Here is a 14,039-nt window from a genome sequence, read left to right as displayed (position 1 = left end):
TCTCTGGCTGTTTTGTCTATGTTTGCAATGTTGTCTTCTGCCCCCGAGATTCTCTCTTCGATCTCTTGTAATCTATTGGAAATGCTTGCTTCTGTGACTCCTGATTTCTTTTTTTGGTGTTCTGACTCTAGGGTTATCTCTTTTAGTGTTTTCTTTATTGTGTCAATCTCTGTTTTAATTTCCCTCTTCCATTCCTTTATTTCATTGGTTCTGTTTTCCTCTAGTTCTTTGAGTTCTTTGAGTGTTTTTCTTATTTCTTCTTTAAAAGCTTCTGAATCTTTTTGCTTTTCCTCCCTTTCTTGTTTAATTAACTCTATCAGCATCTTGAGGCATGATGTCAGGTCTGTGTCTTCTTTTTCTGGAGTGTTTGGAGTTCCGATGTTTGCTGTTATGGGAGAGCTGGGCTCTGGTGTTGCTAGATTGTCTTGGTTCCCTTGGGATATACTCTTTCTCTTTCCTCTTGCCATTTTGTTGTCAGTGATATGTTCTTACCTTTTCCTTGTATCTGGTCTGTGTCCCTGGTTCTCCACTGGTTGAGGTGTCAGATGGGTCAAGCCCTGTTTTATGCCTCCGAGTCGTCGGGTGTGAGCAGAAGTTCCAACGTTCTGTTTCTGTTTGCTGGATCAGGCACAGTTGCTCAGCCTCTATGAGCCGCCATTCCGCCTGGCAGGTAGGCCAGGCTCTGCTCTGTGTCCAGAAGTCGCCTCCGGGTGGAAACAGAAGTTCTGATTTTCTGTTCCCAATCGCAGTTGCTCAGCCTCTATGAGGAGCCGCTCCGCCTGGCAGGTAGGCCAGGCTCTGCTCTGTGTCCGGAAGTCGCCTCCGGGTGGAAACAGAAGTTCTGATTTTCTGTTCCCAATTGCAGTTGCTCAGCCTCTATGAGCCGCCGCTCCACCTGGCAGGTAGGCCAGGCTCTGCTCTGCGTCCGAAAGTCGCCTCCGGGTGGAAACAGAAGTTCTAATTTTCCGTTCCCAATCGCAGTTGCTCAGCCTCTATGAGCCGCTGCTCCACCTTGCAGGTAGGCCAGGCTCCGCTCTGCATCCGGAAGTCGCCTCCGGGTGGAAGCAGAAGTTCTAATTTTCTGTTCCCAATCGCTGGATCGGGCAGGGCGGGGCAGGGCGAGTTACGGTGTGCACTTTCCGTGTGCACTCCGCAGAGATCTCTCTGCTCCCCTGCAGTCTTGGTCTCCCACTCACCAGTTGCTCAGCCTCTATGAGCCGCCGTTCTGCCTGGCAGGTCGGCCAGGCTCCGCTCTGCACTAACTTCTTTTAGTGCCCTCTGTTAATGATTAATCTCTTTGGAGCAAGAGCCATCTATAACTTGCTCAATTGTGCCTACCCAAACATGCATAAAGCCTAGAACTCCAGGCCACATGTCAATACCACAGGTCTAGAGACTGAGTCTGGGATCAAAAGGATCTCATTTCTGGGTTTCCAACAGGATCTAAAAATAAATCTGAATGCCATGCAGGTTAAGGGGACACTGGCTAACCTGCTAAAGAAGAGAACTGGTGGGGAGAGGTTAGGGTCAGAAAAGGAAAGAAACTTATTATCTCTGTAAATCTTCCCTTGAATTATACTGAAACAAAAGTACATGTTTCCTTAAAGGACAAACCACAGAAGAAAAACATGGGAAGGCAAGAGATAATTCTCAAGTCTTTTGACAAAGCAGAAAAGTTGTACATGCAAAAGAAGGTTGACTTCAATGATGGTTTTGTTTGGTGTCTAATTGAGAGGCAGAAGTGCCAAATGCCATGACCCAGGGTCTTGGAGAAGGCTGCAAAGGTCTGTGAGGAAGATATGGGAGGACAAAAAGTCATAAGAAGGGCAGAGTTGATGTGGAGGAGTAAGGGGTCTACTCACTTATCAGGGAGCACAGGTCAAACAGAACTGGGAAAAAGTAGAGCAGAGGTGAGGAGAAGAAGCTTCACCTTGGAGAAGTGGGAGGCCAGCGGTTGTCCGAGATCTCTGTCAGGCGTCTTACAAAAAATGTTTCAGCATCCAAGAGATTTTATAAATGTAAATAAGTAAACAGGCATAGTTTCTTTATGTTTTTCAAAAGATTTTATCTATGTATTTGTGTGATTTAATCTTTCCTATAAATATTGATACTGTCCTCAATTTTAGTGGAAAAGAAACACCCAGGCAAAACTTCTTGTGACCCCCGATTCCTAGACCGTCTTGAGCAATGAAAACATGGGTGGCTTTGAAATGATTCACTCAGTACCCACATAGGGGTCTTCACAAGGGGGCACGACACAGAGGTTCACACACAAGGCAAGGGGTCTCCACAAAGCACCCCCAACACAAGTCAAGAGTCCCCACACATATATGTGATGACACAGGGTCCACATGTACATGGGCTATCACACAGAGTGCCCACACATATGGGTCATCACACAGGAGCTCTCATAAAGGAATATCCACATAATGGTTTTTGTGGGGCTCCTGACAGAGGGATCCTGACAAAAGGCACCTCACTACTGGTGCCTCTGATAGCTAATTTTATATCAACTTGACACAACATAGAGCTAATCTGAAAGGAGGGAGCCTCAATTGAGAAAATGTCCCCATACAATCCTGGTGTAAGGCATTATTTAAATTAGTGATTGAATGGAGAAGGACCCAACTCATTGTGGGTGGTACCATCACTGGACTGTGGTCATAGGTTCTATAAGGAAGCAGACCGAGCAAGCCTTGATGAGCAAATTAGTAAGCAATACCCCTCCATGGTGTCTACATCAGATGCTGCCAAAAGGATCCTGCCTGCTTGCATTGCTGTCCTGAGTTTCTCCAGTGATGGAATATGATGTGGAAATGTAAGCAAAATAAACCCTTTCCTTCCCAACTTGCTTTTGGTTGTGGTGTTTTGTCATAGAAATAGTAACCCTAGCTATGACAACTCTTTCCTCCCACATGGCTCCTTAGGCAGGGTTCCTCATGTAGTCTACATTCAGTTGATTCCGAGGAGAGCAACCACATTGACAGCTGAAAGTTTAGCAGTAAGTTGTGAAAAAAATTCTAGGATGGGCCTTGCAAATTTTTTATTTGAAGCTGTAATTGGATCAAAGGAATATTTTTACCTTTGTGCTAAATTAGGGATCACTAATCCTGGAGGAAGGTAATTAGCTATAGAATTTAATCTTAAGACCAAGCTAGAGTATTTTCCATGGTGACTTGAACTTGTATAGTGTATGTAATACCAAAAATCTGTTTTTATGGCTTTTGTTAAAAAAAAAATGGAATTAAAATTTTGAGCTAAAAAACCAATAGTAACTAACATCAAGGGGGAAGGTCTGCAGTTAGTTTGAATTATAGCTGAGCCTGAAGCATTCATGGTAGGGTGTGTGTGTGTGTGTGTGTGTATACAAGTATTCATATGTGTTTGGAATCCAGAGTTTAATCTCAGGTGTCATGCCTCAGATGCCTTCTATTTTGTTTGTTGTTGTCCTTTTGTTTTATTTTGAGATAGGGTTTATCATGGGCCCAGAACCCTCAGCTTTAACTGGGTTGGCTATCCAACAAGTCCCAGATGCATGTGTGTCTGTCTACCCAGCCCTGGGATTACAAGCGGGTACCACTATGCTCAGCATTTCCATGTGGGTACAGGGCATCAAACTCAGCCTCTCATGCTTGTACAGTGAGCACTTTACCAACTGAGCCCTCCCTCAGTCCTCAAAAGAGTATTTTTCCTTCATTAACTTTTTCACATTTGATAGGAAAGGACAAAGATTTTCCTGCTCATAACATCAAGCTACAGACACTTATTAGATTAATTTATCAGCCCAAAAACAAACCTGGTAAAGGTTTTCGTGTAATGTCCTAATTTTCTCTGAATTATGTGGGTTTTTTAATTCATTTTTATTGGATGTTTTATGTCTTAAATTTTAAATGTTATCCCCTTTCCCTCATCTCACATCTCCCACCCCCCCCACTTCTATTAAGATGTTTACACTCCCACCCAGCCACTCCCACCTCAATGCCCTGGCATTCCCCTACACTGGGAAATCAAATCTTCACAATACCAGGGGCCTCTCCTCCTATTGATGCCAGACAAAGCCATCCTCTGCTACATATGCAGCTGGAGCCATGTGTCCCTCCATGTATACTCATTGGTTGGTGGTTTAGTCCCTGGGATCTGATTGGTTGATATTATTGTTCTTCCTATGGGGTTGCAAACCCCTTCAGCTCCTTCAGTCCTTATGTATTTTTAACTTAGTTTTAGTTTTTATTTTGGCATGCTTCTCTAAGTGTTTTTTCCCCTTGCCCCCAGACAGGACTTCTCTGTGTAGCCCTGGCTGTCTTAGAACTGTAGACCAGGCTAGCCTTGAATTCAGAGATTTGCCTGCCTCTGCCTCCTGAGTGCCACCACCACCTAACTTTCGTGAGTGTTCTTATAGGATGAATATTCATATCCAGTATTCTCAAACTCACAACCTGTTTCATGCTGTACTTTTTATAGGTCACCAAGGTAGAGACAGAAAAATTTAAGGTACTACATCTTAATTTAGTAATAAATAATCATAAAAATAGAACTTGGGATAATTGGAATAAGATAAGCTAAAAAGGGTAAAGTAGAAGAACTATTTAATTGTTAGTTACCAACTTGTAATGAGAACATTTTATAAAAAATAACTTTAAAAATGATTAATAAAAAATTCTGTTCTGTGTTGTTGTGAAGCAGGATGGGCTGCTCTGGTTTGGATGGAGCGCGTCAGGTCTCCAAGCCAATGATGAGAGAGCCAGGCTCTTAGCCTAAGCTACTATTGGAAAGTTCAGTAACTTTCAGGAAGTGGTGCCTAGAGAAAGAAAGGTAACTCTTTTCCTCTTTCCTTTTTCTTAGCTTCTGTGAGATGAACAGTTGTGTTCTACTTAGGACTTCTGCCTTGATGCTATGCCTCTCTACAGGCCCAAAACTATATGCCAACCAAGGGCAATCTACAAAATAAGTTCCATGACAGCTGTACAGGCTGATTTTGTGTCAACTTGACACAAGCTGGAGTTATCACAGAAAAAGGAGCCTCAGTTGAGGAAATGCCTCCATGAGATCCAGCTGTAAGGCATTTTCTCAACTAGTGATCAACCCATTATGGTGCCATTCATGTGCTGGTACTCTTGGGTTCTATAAAAAAGCAAGCCAGTAAGTGACATCCCTCCATGGCCTCTGCATCAGGTCCTGCTTCCTGACCTGCTTGAGTTTCAGTCCTGACTTCTTTTGCTGATGAACAGCAATGTGGAAGTGTGAGCTGAATAAATCCTTTTCTCCCCAACTTGCTTCTTTGTCATGATGTTTGTTCAGGAATAGAAACCCTGACTAAGACAAGAGCCAAGCTTAGGCAGTGAAGAAGTGGGAAAACAGAAAGCTGGTGATGTAATAGAGCAATGGGACCAAGTTCCAGCTCCAACAAGCAGCAGAACTCAGCAGCTTTGGCCACATGGCTCTGTCTTCAGAGTTAAGGGACCAGGTCATAAAATGCTGATTTGTGAGATAACCAAAAGGGAGCCTGGAGCAAATGATTGAATTGATCTGAAATTCCTAAGGAAGTAGCTTATTCACACTAAAAGACTGGACTTTGGTTTTCTAGACAGAGCTATTTCAAGCAGAACACAGAACTGTCAGCTTGCAACCTTCACTGACTCAGTCATTCACTGCTCCCAAACACCACTTTCTTGGCACCGTCTCCCAAGTTGAGCCTGGTCCTCAGCAAACATCCCTTGATGGCTCGATGGACATTTATGGTACCCATGTATAGTGAAATACTATTCACCTTTGAAAAAGAAGGCATACTCTGATATACACCTGAACCCTGGGGGCATTATACTGGGTGACCTGAAACTAGGAACAGAGGACAAATGCCTGTGATACCCTCATCTGAAGCAGGAGAGTGGTGGCTGGCAAGGACTAAAATTATATTAGTGATTACAAGGGTTATGGGGTTGGCATGGGGACAGATAGTAAAGGGGTTGAGAGGGCATAGTGTGAATGTTGAACCATATGGAGTTGTGTGGTGGTGGTAGCATCATGGTGTACTTGAGGCCTCTGCAAATGGCAGATGCCTCACTGGTGTTATTTTACCACAATAGAAAAAATTCCCAACAAACTCTCCTGGGGGTGTGCTTGGATCATTTGGGGAAGTGGAAGGTAATTTTTAAAGGACAGTGATGAGGACAGTTGAGCTTGGGAAGCAAGTCAAAATCCAGCCCAGATATTTATTTGAGAGTTGCCTGCCTTTTCAAAGCATTTTTTTCTTTAATTTCCATCCTTTGATAATTTTGAAAGGGCCACTGACCTGTATGTTTTTCAATCTGGTGCCCTGTTTACTCAGGGACTGCTCACAATAGCAGACAGGCAGGCGTGACATTTCCATGAACTTCTAGTTGCTGTTCCAGCTTGGAAAATACGTTCCTTATGATGGGTCCCGTACTGCAGGATTGTGTCCAGGGAGATGTGTGATTAAGTAGGTCTTGCTCCTGAACAATCACTGAACTCTGTTCTGAAACTGAACCAACACCTTTTGGGGGCTGGGAGGAGTGCTCAAAGTGGGGTGACTGTTGGAACTGCATTTACATTCTATACAAGTTCTTAGCTATACTTCCTCCAACATGCACACCAATAGCCTATAGAAGGGAAAAGACTCCCAGATGAAGAGGCACCATGGGGCTTGTATTGTCTTTGGCAGGTCAGTGGGATAGTCCTAGTTTGTTGAAGAATCTAGAAAAAGGGAGATGTATCAAAAGATAAAGTCCACGGGAAGGTGCTCCTTGCATCCTTCAGCCATGAATCTGGCCTGCAGGCATCTTATAGGGTCTAAGTTTCTTCACTCTGTATGTTCCTGTGGGTTTTATTTGAAAAACAAAACCAAAAACAACTCAGCCTGGGACTATCAAACTATTTAAAGCCTGCACTGACTGGGTGAATTATTGGAAATAAAAATTCATGACATTCAGTTACAGGATTAGTGTATTTCTTGAAACTCTCTGGAGCACAAGGTGTGTGTTTCTACCTTTGCAGCTTCCTGTGCTGTGAGGCTGGCTGCCCAGCATGTAGCAGTGGCCACACTGCTTACTTTCCATGCAGCCAGTGCAGCTGCAGAGCCCAGAGGCATCCTACATCCCTTGCTGGGTAAAGCTGCAGGGAGCTCTGTCCTGTCCGTGAGTAGTGGCAGATGGCCCGTCCCAACCCATGTGACAGCAGCCCAGTGGACTCTGGACATTAACTGAGACCTGGATGACCTGTAAGATCTTTATCCCTCTGCAGAGCATGACTCAGCCTGTGGAGACTGAAGCCATTCCCACAAAAGCATCACCAGGAAAGGCTCCTCTCCATGATCCCCCAAAGTTCAGCATCATTTTTGAGGCTCCCCTTGATCTGTGATGTTGAATTTTTTTATGTAGAAAGCTACAGGACATTGCGCCGTTGTCACCAACTTACTAATGCAGCTCGTGTTTTCACTAAGACCTTCAGCTCAAAGACACTTAAAAATGTTGGCATTTTAATAGAGCCTTCGTATGACCATAAAACCCGTGCTTATGGTGCATTTTTTTAAATGTGAGTTTTTAATAGTTTCTTTGAAATGTTCATGGCAAGCTCCATTTTCCTACAGGAGCCTGTTGAGAACGTGGAGGGATGGCTGGTGTGTACTTAGGATCCCATTGAATAGGTAGATGGATTTTTCATGAGGTCCTCAGAATTGGTCTGCGTACAACAACCCATTCAGCCCTGGGAGAAGCTTGCTCATGAAACAGGGAATAGGGAAGTAAAGAGAACGTGACCTCAAGACAACTCCCAACCCCTTAGCAGCTGGCAGAAAGCTCGGCTAATTAGGGTCAATGCCCACTATTGACTGGATAGCCTACTGGGGCCTGAGTAACAGAGAAAGCTGACCCTGTACAGGGAATCCTAAACCCCCACTCTACCTGAAGGGTGTCACGGAGCCTCAATTAGTTTATAGGATCCATTTCCTTTCTCCTGACAAAACTTGTTCAGCCAGCACCCGAGGTCCCTGAAATGCTTCCCCATGCTAATGAGGCATTCCAGGTACCCTAAGCCCTCAGCCAAAGATCATTGCCTATCCTGGATGTCTCTGCCCTCGGTTCCCCTAAACTTCATAAGCCTTTAATCTCCCTAAGGAAAGTTGATCTGCCAACCAACAAGTGGTCACTTACTCATTGGGCTTCTGAACCCCCTGTTGGATATCTCTGGTCCCACTGCTCTCATAGACCAAACTGGCTGACAGTTTTCAAGAGCAAGGAGACCCTCAAGCAGCTGTGGTGTTGAGGTTTGGTCTGTTGCTATGAACTGTAATGCTAAACTCTGTATCCCAAGGCCTATTTGCCTGGAGATGAGGGAGTTCTCCTGAACACCAGCTTTTGTTGTGTAAACCTTGCTGATAAAGATACCTACAGCCTTTAGCTAGAAGAGAGGTAGGCTGGACTTTGCTTCCTGAGCTTGGGGTCTGAGGTGAGGTGACAAGGAGAGAGAAGGAAGGAGTCATGGGAGGTGGAGTGTGAGAACTGGTCTATTGGAGTAAGAGAGCCCAGGAGGAACTATTTGGGAACTAAAGGATCTAGGGTGGGATAGAAAGCCTCAAACACTATTTTCTACAACACTGTAGGGTTTTTTTTTCTAGTTCTCTGTTTCGCCCTTAGTTTAAACTTAGTTTAAAACTTTAGTTAGTTTTGTTTCTGATGATATTTGAGAACTGTAAACAACAGTGAGACATTTCCACCAGCAGCAGAGACCAAGGTGGGCAGATCTGGTGCATAGGAAGCCTTTGGTTGTTATTCAGAAACCTTCAGTCATATGGTGGAAACAATATTTTCTTATCTCCATCTACAGTGTTTCCATTCCCGGCTGGAGCTTCCTCGGGCGCACTGTGGCACTGTGTCTTGGCGTGCAGTGACAGAGAGCTCTGTGTGCCAAAGCAGACATGTGCAGAGCAACAGAAAGACTACAAAGGGGCACTTAGCAGGAATGTAGCAACAGGCCAATGGTGTCTTCAGCTTACCAGGATGTGCATTTGGAGCATAAGTATTAAGCATCCATATTGAAGATGCCTTTCTTGTGGAAGTGATTAACAGTGCGTGTTGGCCAGAAAGTCATCTCCGGAATTAAAAGGTGTTCACTTATTCTTGCAAAATCCAAGACATGCAGGATGAGCTCCAGATCCTGTCCAGAGAGAGGTAGGGTGTGGCAGGGATCCTTACCAGTTGTCTGTAGCATTGTTGTTCCTTAGGCATCAGAAACACCCAGGAACTCTCCACTGGCAAGGGTCAGACTGCCACAAACTTGCAGAGGACACTTCAGAAAGTTGTGTGTTTTGCATAATGACACACAGCCAAAGGAAGATTCACAGTGGATAAAAACAGTCATTGAGTCAGCTTGGGAAAAACACCCGGCGTCGATAACTTCACCTTAGACCGTGCAGCTTACAGTGTGGCCCATCAACGTGACAGGGCTTCCCACATCACTCTGAATTTCCTTCAGGGTCTTCAAAACCCAGCACTTACTCAAAAGCAGCATGCAGCTGTGACTGACTGCTGTTTTATGCCACATTTACAAGAGATATAAATGTCCCCTAAAGCAGTTCTGAGCATAGTAGAGTTCCCCCTTTCTGGTTTCTATCCATTTGAAAGGAGAGCGCTGCATTTGACGCCTGTGCGTATTTCCTCATCTACTGGGCATTTTCTCATTCAATTAGAACTGTAATTAATTACACCCATGGAACACCATTTTCTTGAGTCAGAATGAGAAGATGAGGTATAAAGTGCCTTCTGCAGCACTTTTGAATTTCTCAGAATCCTCCGGTATTCCAAGATTTTTTTCCCCCTCAAATGATACCTCTACTCTAGACCCCCAGCAGGTGGCACTGTGAGAATGAAGATGTAAAGGCTCAGCTGCCGTCCCCCCCTTTAAAAGCTATATTACCCATGTCCTCTTCTTCTTTGCTTTGCTTCCCTTTCCTTAAAAAAAAAAAAAAAAAAAAAAAAAAAAAAAAAAAAAAAAAAAAGCTTCAGAAGCTTGCAAATTAAATTTCTTTAGTCACCATACAGCTCTACTAAGAGAAGAGTAGGTGACTGTCCACCCTGGCAACCTCTGGGTCCCAAATTCAGGCATCTGGGCGCACTGAAGCCCAGGGTATGCCAAGTCAGGCTTACCTGAAAGACCAAGACAATCCAGAAACACTCAAAATACTTTAATATCATGGACAACAGCAATACAATAATACATTTTAGGTCTGTATGGTTAAAATCTTAAATGACTTTACCTTCTTTCTACAAAACCCAGCACCGAAGCTGGAGAGATGACTCAGCATGTCTGGCACACGGCAGTTCAAAACTGTAATTCCAGCTCCAGGGGGGTTTGGCCCTTCTTCTGGTCTCCTGAGTGTGTGTGGCACATAATTAACTCATGCAAACATGCCCACATACATATAAATAAGACAAATCTCTTAAAAAGGCCAGCCCTGTAACCACTGCATCCAGGGAGCTGGACACAGATTTGGTATCTCTGAGTTGAAAACTCCCAAGAGTAATAAGCTATCTTACATGTTTGTTTATGACAGGTATGGTCTACAAGGCAGGTGACTTCGCTTCATAAAGAGCATACACTTAGGGCACAACTGCACTTGGCCTCAGATCCCATTTTCAGGAAGGTGTTATGCCCATGTATTGGGCATAACTTGACATTGGGGGTATCTGCCTTGGGTAGGCAGGGTCGCACAGCCCTCCTGGGGACCTGCTTTGTTGACCTTTGGGACACTGGGTACACAGAGCCCCAGTGGGCATGGTTTCCAGCCATTAGAGCCATTCCACACATGTGCTCAAGAGGTAGAGTACACAGAGGGCATGGGGTAGAGTGTACCCGGGACATGAGGTAACTGGGTTGCTCATTCTGGCGACAAGTATGCTCTACCCCTGCCCTCCTCATCTCTCAGGCTATTCTGCAGAGACAGGTAAGAGTTGCAGGGCCCTGCAGGGTGTGGCTGCAGCTTTCCAGTAGTCCAATAGTAGTTACAGGACAGTGACTCAGTCAATAAAGTTCTTACCACATGAGCCTAAAGGCCTGAGTTTGACTCCCAGATCCACAAGAAAAGCCTGGTGGTAGTCCCAAGGCCAGGGGTTGCAGGCAGCGCCAGTTGGATCCTTGGGGTTTGCTTAACCTAATCCATGAGTCCCAGGTCATAGTGAGAGCCTTCTGCAAAATGAATGTGCGTGGCTGTTGCGGAACTGCACCTGAAGTTGACCTCTAGCCTCTACACCCACCCCCCAAGTGTATACATGTCCCTACGAATGCGCACACACACCCAAGCATGCCTTTGCATGTCTTTTGCATAATGGTAATTTACTCTGTTTATCTCTTACTAAGGCTGAAGCAGTCGCTGTAAGTGTCAGAGGTCAATTTATAACTAATTGGTCTAGGAAAGTAAGTGCGGTCCGTGACCGGTTTCATCTCTCCCATTATCTGTTCCCCTCCTCCTGAGTCCTGAATGGCTGCTGGCCTGGTCCAGCCTTTCTCACACATGCCAGAGGTAGATGCCATAAAGGAAGAGGATTCATCGTCCAGATCGATCTGCCTTATGTTTCCTTGATGCTCTTAAAGCCTGCTCGACAGGCAGGCTGCTGAGAATAACTGAAGGAACACATTAGGGGTTGGCTTGTGTGGTAATTAATCTGAGTCTTGTCCCATTAGTGCTACTAATTGGCTACATGGGAGGAAAAAGCCCGAGAGCCTGAGAGAGGGGGGATCACCCTCACATTGGTTCAGAAGTGTGGTTATTAGCTGCTTGCTTTTTATTTGTCTTTTCTCAAACCAGTCAAACAGTCTTGTTGTGAATGTTCCTGTGAATTAGTTTTAGACTGGGACCTCAGAGCAAGCCTCTGCCCCTCAGCCAGATTCCAGAAAGCTCTGAAGGTTTCCTCTAATTAGAGAGCTCAGTGGAGCTTTGTCTTGAATTCTGTGCTCTGTCATTTCTTCTCCATTGGCTCCAATGCTGCACAATTCATTAAAGTGAACAGGGTCATATCTCACGACCCTGCCTTCAGGAGGGAAGCAAGTGCCAGGGTCTGGGCTGTGGCTACTCAATTGTCCATACAGCACAGAGGTGGCTGGACTCACAACATCTACAATCAGGCTCCTGGAACACAGTCAGACAGACAGCTCTCTCATCCCTAACACACAGTCAGACTCACAGCCCTCTCATCCCTGACATACAGTCAGACAGACAGCTCTCTCATCCCTGACTTACAGTCAGACTCACAGCCCTCTCATCACCTGACACACAGTCAGACAGACAGCCCTCTCATTCCTGACATACAGTCAGACCCACAGCCCTCTCATCCCTGACACACAGTCAGACAGACAGCCCTCTCATCACTTGACACACAGTCAGACCCACAGCCCTCTCATCCCTGACACACAGTCAGACATCCCTGGCATTGCAGCCCCTCAGGCTTTGCTCTTAATTATGTTTTTCTCCGACCCTCGTCTTGGCCTCTATTCTTAGCCCTTCAGAATCCTCCTTGTGGCATCAGACAATGAGTGTGTTAGGCTCAAAAATGGAATGTTCTCTCTCATATGCAGATTCTAGATTTAAAATATCCATACAATATGTAACAGTGGAAGATGGATATGCAGGGAGGATGGGTTTTAATACAATGAAGAGTAACAAGAGAGGAGAATGGGATGGGGTCCTGTGTGTGTGTGTGTGTGTGTGTGTGTGTGTGTGTGTATGTGTATGTGTGTGTGTGTGTATGCATGTGTGTATGTGTGTATATGTATATGTGTGTCTATGCATGTATGTCTGTATGTGTGTGTGCATACATATGTGTGCATGTGTAGAAAGTAGAAGCAGCCTTAAAGAAAAGGATGGAAACTATCAACTCTCAAAGAGCTTAAAGAGGGAGGAGGGAGGCAATAATGAGATTTATGTGCAAAAATGTCACAGAGACATCCATTAACTTTTACATTTACTGAAAACATTAATAAAAATTTTAGTCTAAATGAAAGGCAAAAAAATGGGCAAAATTCCTGGAAAGCTGAAATTATGGAAATCTTACACATTAAAAACAAAGGCAGAATAAAAACTAAGTGTATAGAGGTAAGAGAAAGAGGGGGACATTCATAAAGGAAGGCCGTTAAAATGACAACGTCCTTAAAATCTCACAGGCCCAGCAGAGGACCAGCAGATCCCATTCTTCAAAATAGATATCATAAACATAACTCGGTAAATACAACAAAAAAAGGAAAAAGAAGAAGCAGACACAATAGCATCAAGACAAACTTTGATAGAGGAGTAACAGATAAAAATTCAGGAAATAAGGAATATGATGTTAATTGCTCACAAGATAAGATTCAATGCTTTATTTTATAAATGTCAGATAGTACAAATCTTTACAAAGGTGCTGAAGTTATTAAGTGGAAAACCCTGCCACAAGTGATTTAGGACTGCGGAGGTCTAAATAATCTTATTAAAGAAATGGAGTCAGTGGTTAAGGATTCCCAGGGGAATGTCCCAGCCCCAGATAATTTTACAGGCGAGTGCAACCACACTCAGATAATTTTACGGATGACTTCCACCAAGCCTTCAAAGACAAACCCAAACTTTCCCAAACACAGAGGCAAGAAAAAAGGGGACCTTTTACTTCCCTAAATCACTGAGCTGGGACAGCGTAGATGCCAAAGACACAGGGACAGCTGGTGGAAACTCTCAAAATTCACAAATAGAGTCTCATTGTCCTAAAGAAGTCAACTCTGTGCTGAAACCACAGACTTTTCAAGTTCACTTTGTTGCTTCATGGAGAGACAAGTGATTAGGAGGAAAACCATTGGATGTTATTAAACCCACTGCCAGATTTAAGAGGGGAAATGGTTGGTTATCACAGAAGATCCAGAGCCCTTAATACAATGTGGCATGCATTGATCCCTTCAGAGAAACTTCTAGTATCAAGGGCTTCCTTAGCCCAACAAAGCTAAATGTGGAACGCTGACCAGAAAACCTGTTCTACAGAAGATACAGAGGCATCTTAAATAAGGAACAA

Source organism: Micromys minutus (assembly GCF_963924665.1).
Source record: "Micromys minutus genome assembly, chromosome: 14".
Taxonomy (NCBI): domain Eukaryota; kingdom Metazoa; phylum Chordata; class Mammalia; order Rodentia; family Muridae; genus Micromys; species Micromys minutus.
This window is presented reverse-complemented; position numbering follows the sequence as displayed.